This window comes from Pan troglodytes, chromosome 14, assembly GCF_028858775.2.
Source record: "Pan troglodytes isolate AG18354 chromosome 14, NHGRI_mPanTro3-v2.0_pri, whole genome shotgun sequence".
Lineage (NCBI taxonomy): Eukaryota > Metazoa > Chordata > Mammalia > Primates > Hominidae > Pan > Pan troglodytes.
Window position 1 is genome coordinate 85,114,662 of NC_072412.2, and position 19,181 is coordinate 85,133,842.

General features: G+C 37.1%; 1 long non-coding RNA gene across 1 annotated transcript in view; it reads right to left on the reverse strand.

The window, feature by feature from the left end:
* LOC104001871 (uncharacterized) overlaps positions 1 to 19,181 on the reverse strand; it is a 57,903-nt gene that overhangs the window by 4,021 nt on the left and 34,701 nt on the right. Inside the window, exon 3 of the long non-coding RNA XR_001708786.4 lies at positions 2,346 to 2,389. This is a non-coding gene — a long non-coding RNA (uncharacterized LOC104001871). The remainder of the gene's footprint in view (positions 1 to 2,345; positions 2,390 to 19,181) is intronic.

Genomic DNA, 19,181 nt, shown 5'->3' on the forward strand with positions numbered 1-19,181 from the left:
TGTGTACTGAAAACAAAGTTGATATTTGTTACTTGCTTTTTATTAGTATTTTAAATAAAATTTGTAAAAGTGTATATATATATAAAATACTAATTCTTTTCTATTTTTAAATGTCTTTCAGAGGCAATTTACAGTTGTTTATATACATATATTGCATTCTTTTTAGTTTTATCTTTTTTGTTGCTATTATAAGTTGGATTTTTAAAATTACATATTATATTGTAATATGTATATAAGAAAGCTCTTTATTTTCTACCTCACTACCCTACTGAATTTTTCTATTCTTATCTTGGATTTTCTATGTACTAATAGTAATACTAATAGTCATAGTTTTAAATTCTTTCCAATTTTGTACCTCGAATTTATTTCTCTTGTATTATTTATTTTTTCAGTAGCTAGAGTACAATAATAATTATAGCGATGAGAGTTGGCAGACTTGTCTTGTCCCTGGCTTTAATGAGAAATGATTGTAAAGTTTGATCATAATTATGATGCTAACTTTTGGTCAGGGATAAGTATAATTTTCGTTTTAAGGAAATATCAATGGATTTATATTTCATTAAAATTTTTTAAATAATAAGTAGTTGTTGAATTTTGTCAAATGCCTGTTCACCATCTGTGGAAGTCATTACATGATTCAGGATTATATGATTTTTCATTGTATATGTATTAATATTATATGTACTAATAAAGATCTGTGAAAGTTGTCAGAATCAAAATGGGAGTTATTTGTGTTAAAACCCTGACAAATGGAGTCAGGGAAGGCCATGAAGGGAGAGTTGTCATGCATGAATGCCTGACAACAAGAACTATAACAAAAGACTGCAAAAACCACAACCTTGCACAAAGGGCATTGCAATCTTACACACAAAAAAATACTTCTGTGAGGTTGTCTGCCCAGCAGCTGCCTGTCCAATCTCAGACTGGTGTCACTCTTGTTATCGATCCTTGTAGCCAAGGATAATTATCTCAAAACAATTATTTAATCCTCCTCATTTTTCCTTTAATAAAAAACCTTTTTCTTTTTTTAACTCCTTGAATACGCACATAGTTTACTGTGGCACATGTATTCCCATTACAATATCCATTCTCGAATAAATAGCATTTTTTTAAGGAGAGCCTCTCTCTATGTTATTTAGGTTGACAACTCTAATATTGAAGCTTTCTTGCATTATTGGAATAAATCCCAAATGGCGATAGTTTTTTTTTATTGCCATGCTGGGTTCTTTTTGATATCATTTGTTTAATATTTTGTACCAATATTCATATAGATAAGTATACAGGTTTCTGTGCATTTTTTTCAGATAGTGAATCAGTATTTACTCACTTTATAAAAATGAACTCAGTAGTTTTTTTTCTTCTTGCTCTGGAACATTTTAAAACAGCACTGGAATTATATGATCTTAAAAAGCTTAGTTAAATTCCCCTAGAGCTGTCTGGATCTGGGCCTTTTGAAGAGTTAGGTCTTTACTTCCTCTATTTCTCCTATGGTAGTTGATCTCTTTAAAAGTTTTCTGTCTTCAGAGTTCAGCTTTCATAAGCAACTTTCCTAGAAAATTATACTTTTTTTTTCAGGTGTTCTAACATTTTGGTGTAGTTTTAAGCAAACTAGTCTCATGATTCTAAGTTCTTCTGTTTCTTACTTATTTTCCTCTTTATTTTATATTCTTTTTTCTTGATTATCTTAGCTAGTTTACTTAACCGATTTTTCAAATTATTCTATAATTGTATTCTTCGGCTCTACTTTTTCTTTTAGCTTTCTAACTCACCAATTTTTGTTTTTATCTGTGTTAATTCCTTTCTTCTGCTTTCCTTTGCTTATTTTGTAATTCCTTGTCAATCCTTTGAGTAAAATGCTTGATTTACTTATTTTCATTTTTATTTCTATAACCATTAATGCTAGACATTTTTGTTCTCAGAATTGATGGGAAAATTGTTTTAAAATCCTAGTTAAGCTTGCAACAAAGAAAGTACTATCCCACTAGTAACAGAAATGAAAAAGAAAATTCAAATCAGAGTCATAAGGGCATGAGCTGAGGCTTCTGGCAGCCATGGTAGAAAGGAGGGAATATCTCATAAATCGAAACCTCAAGCCTTTACTTATGTAGGTTTTTAGTCTTTATTTATATTATCTGTGTATGTGTGTTATGAAAACTCATTCCAAAAAACTGGACTAAAACTAGGTTGGTGATATATCTGGCCTGGATACTTCCAACACTTCAAAATCAGGACACAATGGAATTCCAACAGAGAGAATGTGATCCAACCAGGATCACTTCCTAGTTTAAAAAATTACCTTGCTATAAATACAATAGACATTTAAAACAGCATAAAAAGAATCTTACCTCATGGCAAGATATTCAAAAATTTAGGTGAAAAGGACAATTTCCTAGAAAAAATAAGGAAAAATTAGAATTCTGAATAGAACTAGAACTGACTAAAAGATTGAATCCATAATTAGAAATCTATCCACCAACTTACTCTCTGTGACACAAATGCAATGTATCCAATATCCACTTTACCCTCGATAAAATACCATCCTTCCATGGTAATGGAATGTTTAGCTGAGCACATTACACTTAATAAGTGTGACAAAAGAGTGAATAAGGCACTATGATATGTAGAAGTGTTATGATTATAGTTTTGTTGTCATTAACATGAGTTCATTATTTGTTTATATTATGTCTTGATAAAATTTACATATAGTGACATGCACATTTCTTAAGTGTACTATTCCATGAGTTTGAACAAATGACTAACCTGAGACAGAAAATACAAAAAAATACCATCACCACAAAAGTTGCCTCATGTTCCCTTCACAGTGAATGCCCACCCCTCCACCCATAGACAACCACTGTTCTAAAATAGAATCTGTAAATAGAATCATACAGTATGTACTGTTTTGCATAAGCTTTCTTTCACTCAGCATTGTTTTAGAGATTCATCCATGTTGTATATATCTGTATTGCATTCATTTTTATTTTTGAGTAGTTTCCATTGCATGAATATACCAACATTTTATCCATGCTCTTGTAGATACTGTTTTGCTTTAAGAATTAAGAATAAAGCTGCTACAAGCATTCTTGTACATATCTATTTATACATATACATTTTTATTTCTTTGGTGTAAGGTTTAGTTTATATTTATTTGAAAATATGTGTATTTCTTATTTTTGAAGGATCTTTTCCATGGATATAAGCTTTATAGTACTTTTCTTCCAGCCTTTTAAAAGTGTTGTGCCACTGTCTTTTTGGTCTCCACTGTTTCTGAAGAAAAGTTGGCAGTCACTCATATCATGATTCTCCTATATGTGATGTGTCATTTTACTCTGGCCACGTTCAAGATTTTCTTTTTCTCTTTGATTTGCAGCAATTTGATTATGATATTATTTTCTTCATATTTTTCTAGTTGAGGTTGTCTGAGTTCTTGATTTTGTACATTTATGTTTTTTAACAAATTATTAAGTCAAATATTTTTTCAGGTTCATTCCCACTTGCTTCTCTTTCTAGAAATCTAATTTACATATATTAGATTTTTTTCAATTGTCTCACAGTACCCTGAGGGTTTTTTTTTTTTTTCAGTTTAATTTACAGCTTTCTTTCTCTCTGTTTCTCCGAGTAGATAATTTTGATTGCTGTATCCTCAAGTTGAGTGACTTTCATCATCTTTAAACTGCTGTTAAGCCCACACAGTATTTTTTAAATATCAAATATTTTTTTTTAGTTTTTTCTCTGATATTTCCTATTTGTTCAATCATTATGAGCATATTTTTTCTCACATCCTTGAGCACAGCATAACAGCTGCTTTAAAATCCTCTGCTAATCCCAACATCATGAGGTTAGTCTTCATTGATTGTCTTTTCTTGTAAGTATGGCCCATATGTAGTAATTTTCTAAGTGTTCTTGTAAAAATCATATTGTAGAGACTTTGGATTCTATCATATTTCTTGGAAGATTATAAAATTTTTAAATTAATAAACTTTATTTATTAGAGCAGTTTTAGGTTCACAGCAGAATTGATCAGAAAGTTGAGAGACTTCCCATATACTCCTGTCCCCACACACATAATCTCCCCAACTATGGACATTTCACACCACATTAGAACATTTGTTACAATTGAGCTTACACCGACACATTGTTATCACCCAAAATGCATAGTTTACACTAGAACTCACTCTTGGTGTTGTACATTCTATGGATTTTGACAAATATATAATGACATTTATTCAGCATTGTAGTATCATACAGAATAGTTTCACTGCCCTAAAAACCCTCTGTGTTCTGTCAATTCATCCCTCCCTCTCCACAACTTTTGGCAACCATTGATCTTTTTTGGTGTCTTTAATTTTGTCATTCCCAGAGTGTCATATATTTGGAATCATACAGTACGTGTAGCCTTTTCAGATTGGCTTTTCTCACTTAGTAATATGCATTTAAGGTTTCTCTATGTCTTTTGATGACTTGATAGCTAATTTCTTTCTAGTGTTGTATCTCATCTGTTGCCACTTTTTTCCTTTAAGTGTTATATCCAACTTCTGCCTGATTTTAGTTACTTTCCAGTTCATTTAGGTAGTTGTTTTTAAAGTAATTTTAAAAATCAGAATGTATGTTGAATGGTTATTAGATGTCAGTACAGATAATTGGGCTTAGTGTAAAAGATTTAGATACAGGAAGCCCCAAGTAACTGACTAAATGATGATGGCCTAAAATGGGACAGTAATAGTAAACATAAACAGAAGGTAAAAAGTTGAGGATCTCTACAAGCTCATATTGGCAAAGCTTTGTGATTCTAAACTGCCACACATTGACCTATCTAAATTTTTTGTCATAGTATGGAAAAGATGAGATTAAAAAGTTGAGGTAGTAGTGGCCAGCATTATTGATTGCTTCTCACCTAAAATTCATAAATGAGGAAAAATAAAGAGAAATATCTATCATTTTAAGCAAAGATATTCTTATATAATTTCTCCTTACATTACATCCACACGAAATAAACCAAAGTATTTCAGGAAGTACCATTGATGTCTGATTGCAGAGATGTATCATATTATCTAGAAATGTTGTCAGCTCCTAGAAATAGAGACCTAACTACAATGACTTAAATGTCTAAGAGTATATTATTTTACAGAAAAAATGTTCAGAAATGGGTGATCCACACTGATAAGGAGTTCCACAAAGACAACAGGAATCTAGGCCTAGGCCTTTCTTAATACATGTCTTTCATCCTCAAGGTTATAAGATGGCCACTGGAATTGCAACTGATGACAGTGGTGGCCCATCTGGAGGGGCCACTGCCATGATACTGGCTGCAGCAGGGGAGGCTCAGCCAGGGCGGCATGCTCCACAGAGCCGACAAGAGCTGGCAACAGGCAGAAGCCCTTCTGAGTTGGCAGAGTCGGCGAGCCTCATGCTCCCCGGTGCAGCTGTGGCTGCACAGCAGCAGCTGTGGACCTGGGCATCTCTGCACTCTCGGGGGCCGGGAAGTTCCTGTGCCCCCACAGGCTCGGAAGTGCCTGCTCCCACTGCCTGGCCTCTCCAGACTCCTGGCCCCTGCTCCAATTTTGGAGCAAGGTTGTGGCCTAGCCCAGACACTGTCTTGACCTGGCTGGGTGTGAGCATGCTCTGGGCAGTGCTGACACCAGCCACCTGCCACTTGGGCCCCCTCTGGACTTTGGGCTCCCACAAGCATGGGAGGGAGGCCAAGGAGGGTTAAGGGCAGCTCTGCATGGGCCTGTAGGCACCCGTAGGCATGAACAGCCTCTGCTGTTCAGGGATGGCAGGTTGATGGCAGCAGGAAGCAGACAGGCTCCTGGGAGAAACGGGGCGGGTTCCCGGTGAAGCCCCACCTTCAAGCCAGGGATGGCCTGAAGCCTGGGGGCTTGGCTGACAGTTCTGTGGACTGGAGTGAGAATATATGGTACATTTTCTGGGCCCACCCATGGCTGCCTATGGACCAATCAGCATGCACTTTCTCCCCTCTGAAGCTCGTAAAAACCTCGGACTCCACCCGACTTGGCAGATGACCGGACAACCTGCTTGCGGAGAGGAGCTACCCACTGAGGGTCTCCTCTGAGCTTTTCCGGCACTCAATAAAGCACCTCTTTGCCTTGCTCACCCTCCAGAATCTGCATACTTAAGTCTTCCTGGAGGTGGGACAAGAACTCTGGACCCGCTAATGGCGGGATTAAAAGAGCTATAACACAAACAGAGCTGAAACATGCCCCTGCACTCGCCATGTTACGGGCAATGAGGAAAGAAGAGAGAAGAAGAAAAGAGCTGTGGCCCTTTGGGGATCCCAGACCTAGGGGCTCCCCGAGCCAGGGCTATGACCCCACCCCCTCTTTGGGTTTCTGTGGTTCCTGGCGTCTCCAAGCTTCCAGGTGGCACTGTGTTCCCCTTGGCCAGATGTAGGTGCCTGCAGCAGAAGCCACGTGCAGTACATCTCATCTAGCCACAGCCTTGCACACAGCCGGCACCTATGCCAGTGCCTGGAGCTGCCTGCCCCACTGCAGCAGCCAGTGTGCCTGGGTGTGCACAGCGGCTGGACCCCGCACTTGTTCGCACACACACCCCTTGCTACTCTGTGCCTGGCTCACATTTAGCAGGTGTGGGATCCGGGCCGGTAGCGCGAGCTGAGTGCAGCCTGCCAGGCCGAGTGGGTGGAATGAGCCCAGTGGGAGCAAGTAATACTCAGGCAGAAGGCACTGCCAGCCACAGAGGTTTCCAGCTGGTCCCCTGACACAACCATCATATGTCCATTCCAGGCAGGAATAAGCAGAAGGGCAAGGAACAAATGAACTCATCTGAGCTTCTGTTAATAAGAGCCTTCTAATAAATCCCATCCTATAACTTCTGCCTATATCTTTTTGGCCTGTATGTAGTTACATGGTCATGCCTATCTATGAAAGAGGCTGTGAAGTGCATTTTTAAAGTGGGGGCCATTGACATCTTGAATAAAACTGAAGTTACGTTGCTGAGAATAAAGGGGAAAATGGATATTGAATAAGCAACTAGCTATCTCTACCACATGCACCAAATGATTTAGTCAGAGCTCTATCAACAAACTTAAGCAAAAAGAGGAAGAAGAGGGAGAAGAAAAAGGAGAAAGAGAAGGAGACAGAGGAGGAGGAAGGAGGGCAGAAGAAAGGAAAGGAAATATATTGACCCACATTAGCAAACCTCAGGTATCTCTATACAGGCATACCCAATCTAGGTGCTTAAATAATCGTTAAATAAAAGGAAACTTCTTCCTTTTATTTCTCAGCTCTGCTTTCAACTCGGTTGGAAACAGGCTTAGACATATTCTTTCCTCAGGTTAGTGAGATAGCTGCTAGAAAGACCAGACTTCCATTTTCCCAGTTTAGCAATCCCAGTGGAAAGAGATCACCCGTTTCTCAATAATTTTGGTAAGAGTTATGCGTGGGATTCATGGTCCTTGGTATCATATTTCGTTCCTGTGGATAGGACATGTGCTGCTTTGATTGGTCGGATCTGCTTCACGGACCCCATCTCCCTGGGTCAGTCCCAATTAAATCAGATAAACTAAGTTGGGGGAGGCATATTTCCCTGAAAGAAACTCAGCATGCTGATGCCAGAAAAAGAGTGAATAGACGCCAGGAAGGCAAAAATAGTATGCTTGATGCAGAAGGTAAAAACCTGGAAGAAAAAAATTATAATTTAGGCACTTCCAGTCTAGAAATGAAAACGCAAAACAGGAAACATAATGGAGATTTAATAAATCTCTTGTATGATTTTCTATTGTCTTTAATAATACTCAATAATACAATATCCACAGGGAAAAAGTATACCACAAGCCAATGTGAGTTCAGAAAACTCACAGAAATACTGTGAGTTTTCTGAAAAGCATTTACAGTTCTAAAACAACCACCAAAATATCAAGAAGAGGATTTGCATAAGCACACTATTTTTAGGGATATTTATTTGTGGCAACTTCTTTAATACCTAAATCATGGAGATTCAAAGAGATGCACAATCATAAGTTAATCCTGTCAACACTCTGTAATATAAGCTCTGGGGAAAAGATTATGAGGAGAATAGGGCATAAAGCAATGACGTGGTTTTTTCCAAGGTCGTGAATTGAATCAGTGGCCAACCAAAGCTGCTGACTCCCAAAATACATGACTCATTCTTTTCCACATTTTCCATACCTTATTTTAGTTTATCACAACGATTGGTCTTTCTTAGCATTTTTTTTGTAGGTGATTGGCAGAAAATAAAAATGGCCATATGTTTGAAACTCAGCATCATCTGCCCTAGGGAAGTAATAAACAAAACAAGAGAGCACAAAGACTCAAATAAAGAAGCAAATGGGGCACATCAAAAAAAGTCTATTGAGAAAATTTACCCCAGTAGCTAAAGATAACTGATAGTAGAGTATAAATTGAGGTATCAGAACTCTCAGTGTTCAGTATGACAGTGGGTACACTTAAGACTAAGTGCTTTTTTTTCTCATTTAACATAATTTAATACTTATAGAAGTTTCAAGAACTGTACAAAGAATTTCAGAATAATCTTTACCCAGATTCCCCAAATGTTAATTTTTATTTCCTCTTTTCCTCCTCCTCCTCTCTCTCCACACACACACACACACACACACACACACACACACACCACCCAAATACATTTTCTTAACCATTTAAAAGTAAGTTGAAGACAAACATTTTTCCAAAGAAGACATAAAAATGGCCAAGAGGTATATATAAAAAGATGCTCAACCTCACTAACAATAAGGGAAATGCACATTAAAACCACTGTGTGTTATCACCTCACGCCCATAAAGATGGCTGTTATCAAAAAGACAAGAGATAGTAAGTATTGGCAAATGTGTGGAAGAAAAGGAACCCTGGCACACAGTTGGTGGAATGAAGATTGGCATAGCCATTATAAAAACCAGTGCGAGGTTTCTAAAGAAATTAAAAATAGAACTACCATATGACCCAGCAAATTCTCTTCTCTGTATATACCCAAAGAAGACAAAATCACCACCTCATAAAGATATCTGCATTCCAATGTTTACTGCAGCATTAGTCACAGTGGTCAAGATATGAAAACAATCTAAGTGTCCGTTGAGAGATGAATGGCTAAAGAAAATGGGTGTGTATGTGTGTGTATATATATATATACACACTGGAATATTGTTTGGCCTCATAAAAAAGGAAAGCCTGCCATTTTCCACAACCTGGAACAACCTGAAGAACATTATGTTAATAAGCCAGACAGAGAAAGAAAAATATTGCATGACCTCACTTACATGTGGAATTAAAAAAAAAAAAAAAGACTTCAAATACACACAGCTAGAGAATAAAACAGTGGTTACCATGGCAGGGGAGGCAGAGTGGGGAAGAAATGGGGAGATGTAGGTCAGAGGATACCAAATAGAAAGTATGTAGGATGAACAAGTTTAGAGATCTAATGTACAACATGAGGACTAAAGTCAATAAAATTATATTGCATTAGAAATTTTTAATGAAGTAGATCTTAGCTGCTCTTACCACGAAAATAGAAACTATGCGAGATAACCAAATAGAAAGTATGTAGGATGAACAAGTTTAGAGATCTAATGTACAACATGAGGACTAAAGTCAATAAAATTATATTGCATTAGAAATTTTTAATGAAGTAGATCTTAGCTGCTCTTACCACGAAAATAGAAACTATGCGAGATAACCAAATAGAAAGTATGTAGGATGAACAAGTTTAGAGATCTAATGTACAACATGAGGACTAAAGTCAATAAAATTATATTGCATTAGAAATTTTTAATGAAGTAGATCTTAGCTGCTCTTACCACGAAAATAGAAACTATGCGAGATAACCAAATAGAAAGTATGTAGGATGAACAAGTTTAGAGATCTAATGTACAACATGAGGACTAAAGTCAATAAAATTATATTGCATTAGAAATTTTTAATGAAGTAGATCTTAGCTGCTCTTACCACGAAAATAGAAACTATGCGAGATAATAGATATGTTAATCAGCTTCACTATAGTAACTATTTTACTGTCTGTATGTATACCATAACATGTTGTAACTCTCAAATATACACCATAAAATTTATTTTTAAAAGTATAAGTTGTAGATATAATGTCTTTTCCTGCTATACACTTTAGTGTGTAGTTCCTAAAACCAAGGACATTTTCTTACATCACAGCATAATTATAAAAATTAGGAAATTAACTCTGATATAATACTATTACTTAATATATAGCCCTTATCTCTTTACTTGCCTATATTATGGAATTCCTGAGGCTTTCTTTATAGAAAGTCTTTCGGGTATTTCATGAAGCTGACTTTTTTTTTTTTTTAGATGGAGCCTCGCTCTGTTGCCAGGCTGGAGTGCAGTGGTATGATCTCAGCTCATTGCAACCTCTGCCTCTAGGGTTCAAGCGATTCTCCTGCCTCGGCCTCCCGAGTAGCTGGGACTAAGGTATGCACCACCACACCCAGCTAATTTTTGTATTTTTAGTAGAGACAGGGTTTCACCATGTTGGCCAGGATGGTCTCCATCTCTTGACCTCGTGATCCGCCCCGCTCGGCCTCCCACCACGCCCAGCCTCTTTTTTTTTTTTTTTGACAGAATCTCATTGTGTTGCCCAGTAGCTGGAACCACAGGCAGGTGCCACCATGACTGGCTAATTTTTTTAAAAATTTTTTGTAGAGACAATGTCTTGCCATGTTGCTCAAGCTGGTCTCAAACTCCTGAGCTCAAGTGGTCCTCCCATCTCGGCCTCCCAAATTGCTGGGATTACAGGCATGAGTCACAGTGCCCACTGAAGCTGATGTTTTTAAGAGTATGGGACAATTATTTTGCATGCTGTCCTTCACATTGGAGTTTGTCTGATGTTTCCTCCTGATTAGATTCAAGTTATATACTTTTGGCAGGATTACCAGACAAATGATGCTATGTTCTTCTCGGTGCACCATCTTAGAAGGCATTTGCTGTTGATTTGTCCTATTATTGGTGATGTTAACCTTGACCATTTGGCTAAGTTGATGCTTGTCATGTTTCTCCACTTTAACATTGTTTTACCCATTATAATTAATAAATGCTTTATGGAAAGATATTTTGAGATTACATAACTATCCGGTTACTCCTCAAACATTTTCACACTAGTTTTTGTATCCATTGATGACTCCTGCCAGAATCAATTAGAATGAATATTTTTAAATTTTTGTATTTATACATATTTGTACATATTTATAGTGTATATGTGTAATATTTTGATACGTATATAGAATGTATAATGATCAAGTCAAGGTATTTAGGACATCCATCACCTTGAACATTTATCATTTCTTTGTATTGGGAACATTTCAAATCTTCTCTTTTAGATATTTTGAAATATATAATATATTGTTAACTATAGTCAAACTACTGTACTATCAAACACTAGAACCTGTTTGTTCTAACTGCATGTTTGTAACCATTAACCTAGAATGAGTATTTTTTAATTAATTTTGTTTCTAAAATGTCATGCTATGGTAAGTGTCAGCACTGTTGCGGAATTTTTATTATAGACTCACTTTTATAACATAAAAATATTTACAATCAATTGCATCCTAGGTGGAATGCAATTTCATTCAATATACCTAATAATGAGCTAAAGACCATAAATGGGCATGCAGGATCTAATTGCAGAGATGAAAATGTTCTAAAGGTGACTTATGGTGATGGTTGCACCACTTGATAAAGTTATTACAATTATCAAATTTTACACAAGAAATAGGTGAATTTTATAATATATGATATATTTTGTTAAAGGTGTTAAAAATAGGAAAAAAAATGAGTTGAAAATAATATAATTATTTAAGTGAAAATGTAATAGCAAAGGCCAGTGAATGTCATTATTTACATAGATAGAAAGTAATTTATACCTAACCAGGGTTTGTTAACTTTCTTTTATATCATGGGGCCCTTGTCAGTCTGGTAAAGCCAATGTACCCCTATTAAGAAAATGTTTGGAGTATATAAAATATATAAGAAACATATAAGATTACATGGAAAATCAATTGCATATATGTATATGTGTGTGTGTGTGTGTGTGTGTGTATATATATATATATATATATATATATATATATATATATATATTTTAGATGGAGTTTCACTCATTGCCCAGGCTGGAGTGCAGTGGCATGATCTCGGCTCACTGCAACCTCGGCCTCCCAGGTTCAAGCAATTCTCCTTCCTCAGCCTCCCCAGTAGCTGGGATTACAGGAATGTGCCACCATGCCTAGCTAATTTTTGTAGTTTTCATAGAGACGGGGTTTCACCATGTTGGCCAGGCTGGTCTCGAACTCCTCACCTCAGGTGATCCACCCACCTCGGCCTCCCAAAGTGCTGGGATCACTAAATATTTTTATTAGGTGGCAAAATATGAGCTTTTAAAATGTGTTAAATAACAATAGGTTTAAAATATTGGCAAGTCAAAGTTAAATTTTTTTTACCATATTCATCAGTGTGAGGCTGTTGTTGCTAAAAATGAATAAGAACAATAAACTTTGATAAGGCAATGAGCATGTCGTGTAAAAGCCAGTTGAATTCTAGCTTTTGGTGTTTTTAGCTCAAGTATTGATAATCCAGATTCTTTTTTTTTTTTTTTTTTTTTTTGAGACAGGGTCTTGCTCTGTCGCCAAGGCTGGAGTACAGTGGTGCAATCACGGCTCACTCCGCAACCTCTGCCTCTTGGGCTCAAGCCATCCTCCTATTCAGCCTCCCGAGTATCTGGGACTACAAGAGTGTGCCACCACGCCTGGCTAATTTTTGCATTTTTGGTAGAGATGGGGCTTTGTCATGTTGGCAAGGCTGGTCTCAAACTCCTGGCCTCAAGCGATCCACCTGCTTTGGCCTTCCAAAGCACTGAGATTACAGATGTGAGCCACCACATCTGGCCTCCTGATTCTTAAAAATATGTTACCATAAATGTAATTAAAGTTTCCATAGTTTGCTTAAAAAGAAACAGGTTCTCTCAAGAAATACTGTCTTAGTCAGTTTGGACTGCTATAGCAAACTACAATAAACAAGTGATGCTAACAACAGAAACATATTTCTCCCAGTTCTGGAGGCCGGAAGTCCAAGATTAGGGTGCCAGCATGATCAGGTTCTGGTGAGGGCCCTTGTATGGATTGAAGACCACTGGCTTCTTCATGTATTCTCACATGGTGGAGAACAGAGAGAGAGGAAGAAAGCTCTCTCATATATTTTTATCAGGCCACTATTCCCATTAGCGAAGGCTCCACCCTCATGACCTAGTTACGCCTCCAAAGCCCCACCTCCTAATACCATCACACTGGGGGGGTTAGTATTTCAACATGTAAATTTTTTTGGTGGGGCACAAACATTCAGTCCATTGCAAATATGAAAATTATCCAAATCCATTGAGTTAAACTTCTATTATGAGGTTATACAGCTTCACCATTTGCAGGCCCAGCATTGCACTCTGGTTGGCCAGCTCCAGTGCATGAGTGTCTGTAGACAGGAAGGCTGAGATCTAATGCACTCATGCATTCACTGTGATAGGAAAGTATCTGTAATTTCTATTGGTGGCAAGGTCATAGGGACTAAGATTCTTGCAAGCATTCATACTTGAAGGATTTTCTACATTTCAGTTAAATGTTACTGAAAATAAAGACGTAATTTTTTTCCTCATTCGAATTCAAGGACCCTCTGAATTCCATCCAGGTAGACCCTTTGTACATCCAAGGACTCCAGGTTAAGAACTCCTGATATAAACAGATAGATAAATAGAATTTATGACTCTCACAGTTTGGCTATTTGGTATAGTTACAGAATCCTTAAAGACTGCAAAAAATATACCTATAAAGCTGGGACATTTTAAGAGAAAAGGAAAATTCCTGGTTTTGTCTAAGTCAATTCCAAAGCTTTGAATATAGAATCCTCACTCTTTCGAGATTCCACCTTATAAAATATGGTCAAAATACTTAATGGTGTTTAAAAAAAAATTGGTGATGAGATATCTCTTTCAGATCTTCCATTTCTAGGCATTATTCCAGCCCTGGGGTTTTTCTGCCTTGTCACTTAGGATAGGAAGAAACTGATCTCTCGTTTCTTATTCGTATTTCCAGTTTGGGGCTCTATGATTATTATTATTTTTTGCATTTTCGTATAAACTTTGATGCTGAATTCTTAAACTCATTGTAGGAAGAAGTCATCCAGTTACCTGTTCATGAGCAGTTAATTCTTTCCTATTACAACACTCAGTCCCAAAATATGTTATCTAGTCCTTTAGTTCTCTGAAACATAGTAGAGATAAGATTTCTGCTACCTATATATTAATCAAAAGAAAAGTTTCTGGAAGTAAACAAGAATTACGATATAATAAAAATTACATTTGCTGGAAATAAGATTTGTGCTTTAATCCAAATTATGCCAAATTGGGTGCTTCTGGTACTGTGTCTCAACTCAGTTGTCCTTATTGGAAAAGGAGTGGTAATTTCTTATATAATCTCTATGGTACTTTCTACCTGTAAAATTTAATAAGTCATTATCGTATCTAACACAGTCATCTAGTGCAGTGGTCCCCAACCTTTTTGACACCAAGAACCAGTTTCGTGGAAGACAATTTTTCCATGGACCAAGGTGGTGGGGATGGTTGCAGGATGATTCAAACACATTACATTTATTGTGCACTTTATTTCTATTATTACTACATTGTAATATAATGAAATAATTATACAATTTACCATAATGTAGAATCAGTGGGAGCCCTGAGCTTGTTTTCCTGCACCTAGATGGTCCCATCTGGGGGTGATGGGGGACAGTGACAGATTATCAGGTACTAGATTCTCATAAGGAGTATGCAACCTAGATCCCTTCTATGAGCAATTCCCAATAAGGTTTGCACTCCTATAAGAATCTAATGCTGCTGCTGATCTGACAGGAGGCAGAGCTCAGGCAGTAATGTGAGCGATGGGGAGTGGCTGTAAATACAGACGACGCCTGCCACTCACCTCCTGCTGTGCAGCCCAGTATTGGTTCATGGCCCAGGAGTTGGAGACCCCTGATCTAGTGGACGCTATTGGTGCCCTGGCCTTGGTTTATTCCTTAGCTCTTATGAGTATTTGCTGTTAACAACTCACAACTGTTACTATCTCAGGAGAATTGGTCTCTTCTTCTCAGTAGAACAGAAGACTAGAGCAGCCACACCTTCAAGGGTTATAACCCCTTCCAATAATTAACTGACATGAGGCACAAAAGGTGACTCCCTTCCCTGAAGGGTCCAGAGTTTCCCATTGGACCGGCCTGAAAGCAGTGTCCTAATGAGACTACATCCTTGCTAAGCTTTTTCCTCCTGCACTCTCTTACCTCCCACCCCAACTTCTCCTGAGAGCATTTTCTCAACTAATCATTTAAATAAGAATCCCCATTTTGGGCTGGGCACAGTGACTCACACCTGTAATCCCAGCAGTTTGGTGTAGGAAATTGGTCAGAGTGGTGGGAAAAACTATACGGAAAGGATGCAAACCTTCTGAAAGTTTGGAAGGTTCTGCAGAGCCCCTGGGGAGAAGAGCTGAAGGCAGCTGTTCTATAACCGAGAGGCAGAGGGCAAGGAGTAGGTACAAGGAAGTGTAGGGGAATTTATCTTAAACAGGCTTGTTTACTTATGTTGACCAGGAACTGACCTTTGATCATCCGTGCGCATGATGTTCCCTGAAAGGGGAACAATAAATGTTAATTACCTATAGGTTGTGTTTGCTCCAGGCTTTTGGCATTATGCCTGCACTGAAAAAAAGCAAGCAGCTCCAGCTTCTTGGGGCTGCTCTCTGGCCACTAGAGCCAGGCAGTCACCTAGCTGCTCTTACACTGCATACTTGTGTTGGAGTACTCATTTCATCCGTCAGCCAGGGTCTGCGGGACAGGCCCGGCACTTTGGGAGGCCAAGGCGGGCGGATCACTTGAGCCCAGGAGTTCAAGACTAGCCTGGTCAACATGGTGAAACCCTGTCTCTACTAAAAATACAAAAAGTAGCTAGGCATGGTGGAACATTCCTATAATCCCAAAAACTTGGGAGGCTGAGGCAGGAGAATTGCTTGAAGCTGGGAGGCAGAGGTTGCAATGAGCTGAGATTAAGCCACTGCCTTCTGTCTCTAAATAAATAAATAAGAATCCCCATCTCACACTCTGCTTCTAGGGAACTTAATGCAGACAATATCTTACCACAGGCATTTATCAAATGTTTGTGGACTGACAGAATGAATTAATGGAATTAATCTTGTTTAATTTAATCATAAAAGGTAGAGACACAGCCTAAGAATGCCTCACATTCAGCAATAAGTACGTGTTGGGGACATTTCTTAGCAAGTACTATAAATAAACATGTCTGTAAATCTGCCTCTGTCTCTTTATGATAAAATTAATTAGTTCATTTCCAGAAGGAGCTTCCCCCAAATGCTTATTTAATATTCAGCAGAGAATGGGCTAACTCTAACCACTGGATCAAGTAATAAAAGTAATGAACTCAATATTTAGGGAGGAAAGCAAAGCTGACAGCTCATATTCCCAGAGTTTAGCACCTTTGATTAATTATTTATTTCTAATATAAGGGGGTACATTATCAACAACGTATTGCTAATACATTATTAGCAATACAGAATTAAGAATGTATGAGAAGACAATGCAGTAAGTGCCCAAAAGTGAGGCTAACTTTCAATTATTCAGTGATAGAGATGAGTAATGTAGATGAGTGGGTTGGAACAGATTATACAGCTTGTACCAATCCACAGAGAACAGACGAAACTCTCATTTACTAACGTATCTTCTTTCAAGTAATACCCCAGATTTTTCTTTTTCTTTTTTATTTTAAGTGGATAAAAACAGTTGTGTAAGCTTTAAAACTTCTTACTGGAGAGAAATTCTCTGTAATTACTCCTCAGAACAATAACAAATACCAGAACCACTCCTGTTTTGTAAGAACAGAAAGGCCAGGCGCGGTGGCTCATGCCTATAATCCCAGCACTTTGGGAGGCCGAGGCAGGCAGATCACAAGGTCAAGAGATCAAGACCATCCTGGCCAACACTGTGAAACCCCGTCTGTACTAAAAATACAAATATTAGCTGGGCATTGTGGCACATGCCTGTAGTCCCAGCTACTCAGGAGGCTAAGGTAGGAGAATTGCTTGAACCCGGGAGGTGGAGGTTGCAGTTAGCCGAGATCATGCCACTGCACTCTGGCCTGGTGACAGAATGAGACTCCATCTCAAAAAAAAAAAAAGAAAAGAAAAGAAAAGAAAAATCCTGGATATTACAGATGGGAAGATAGTTCCATTGGTGCTTGGACTGCGCTCACTACTCAGTTCTAGTTATCAGTCCTCTGGCCCCAAACTATTATTTTTCAGTGGGTGTTCAGTTGGTAATAAGCACCTGTTTGGAAATTACTGGGACATTCTCACTTAAAGGCAGTATAAGTTTCACTGCTTTTGCTTTGCTATTCCTTGTGATAGGGCAGTTGAACTGAAAAATATCTTGTCTTTCATTAATACTTTTTCTGTGAATAAGCTATATGTACATGTTATTGAAAGATTTTATGTATTGGAGTTCAAACAAACACTATCAGATGTATTTTAGCCATCATGAAGGAAAAAACCCTCAAATTTCTCATCTGTTTATTAGAGAATATAAGATCTACAAATGTGGTCTTCAACCCCAATAAGTATGAATATTCTAAACGTAAGTGAAACCATCATTCCTTAAAACATTTGTGTTTCTCATAGCGTGTAGTATATAGTAGGCATTTTCAACACAGGTTGAGAAAAATGTCAAAAACTCCTTGGCTATTTTGCTATGGCTGCCATAACAAAGTAATACAGACTGACTATGGCTTAAACAAGAGAAATGTATTTCTCACAGTTCTGGAGGCTAGAAGTCCAAGATCAAGGTATCCACAGGGTTGGCTGGTTTCTTCTGTGGTCTCTCGGCTTACACATGGTCACTTTCTCACTGTGTCCTCACCTGGTCTTTCTTCGCTGTGTGAATGTGCACATGTCTGTCTCCTATCCTCCTTTTTTAATAAGAACATTATTCTTATTGGATTAGGGCTCACCCATATGACTTTATTTAGGTTAACTCTAAAGGCCCTATTGCTACAGTCACATTCTAAGATACTGGGGATTAGGGCTTCAATATATGAATTTTAGGGGGAAGCACATTCAGCCCATAGTATTTCTTTATATTGGTCTTATAGTTTTGACTTTTATCAAGTTTATATGCTAAAAGAAAATAAAACATAAGTACAAATTATTTTAAAATTAAAGATATGAATTATAAAATCGCCCTTTTTCTAGCTATTGTTTGGAAAATCTTACATACTAATTACAATTCAGTAGTTGTTATAAGCTATATTAACATTCTATCTGGGGAAAAGCAAATATTAATAAGGCTGATGAGATAAACTGAGTTTTCATTTCCTAAACTCTCCATATAAATAGAATATAGAACTGTCTGATTAAAATTAATCTGGGCTTTTTCTTTTTTGTAATGGAAACATTTAACAATGTTTGAAACAGGTATTTGGTATTGCAATACATCATGTGTTTCATAAACAAGATAATTATATTTTCAGCATAAATATTATATATTTATAAATATAGTAAATTATATTTTCAGCATACATATTAAATGTTAATATTAAATAATAAATATTAAATATAAAATAAAATAATAAATATTAAATTATAAAATTACATTGAGTGTAATATTAGTAAGAAAAATTCTGGAAGTGTTTTTCACAAGACTAATTTTCATTGTTGTAATTATAATTAAAGCCATTTCATTTATATGAGAAACTGACACTGACAAACTTTGGCTTTATAACTAGTGAAAAAATAAAAAGGACAAACTATATAGAAAGTTTAGTATAAACAAAAAAGATTAGGATCATCAGAAGTTCATGTCATAACTTTCTGAGAAAAAGGAAAGAAGGAGAATATTGTCTACTTTATGTGTTATGTATGCAAATATGTGATCCATGTCATCTATTAGAAAAAGATTTTATATCAACTTTATAAAATATGAATATCTTACCCATGGTTTTGGGTTATTACACCAGGTAAAGAGGCTCAGCCTGTTGGCATTTTTCTGAAAGCAAGAGAAATGTGGAAGGGATAGTTGAAGAATAATGTAGATAGCAATTACAGCCTCATG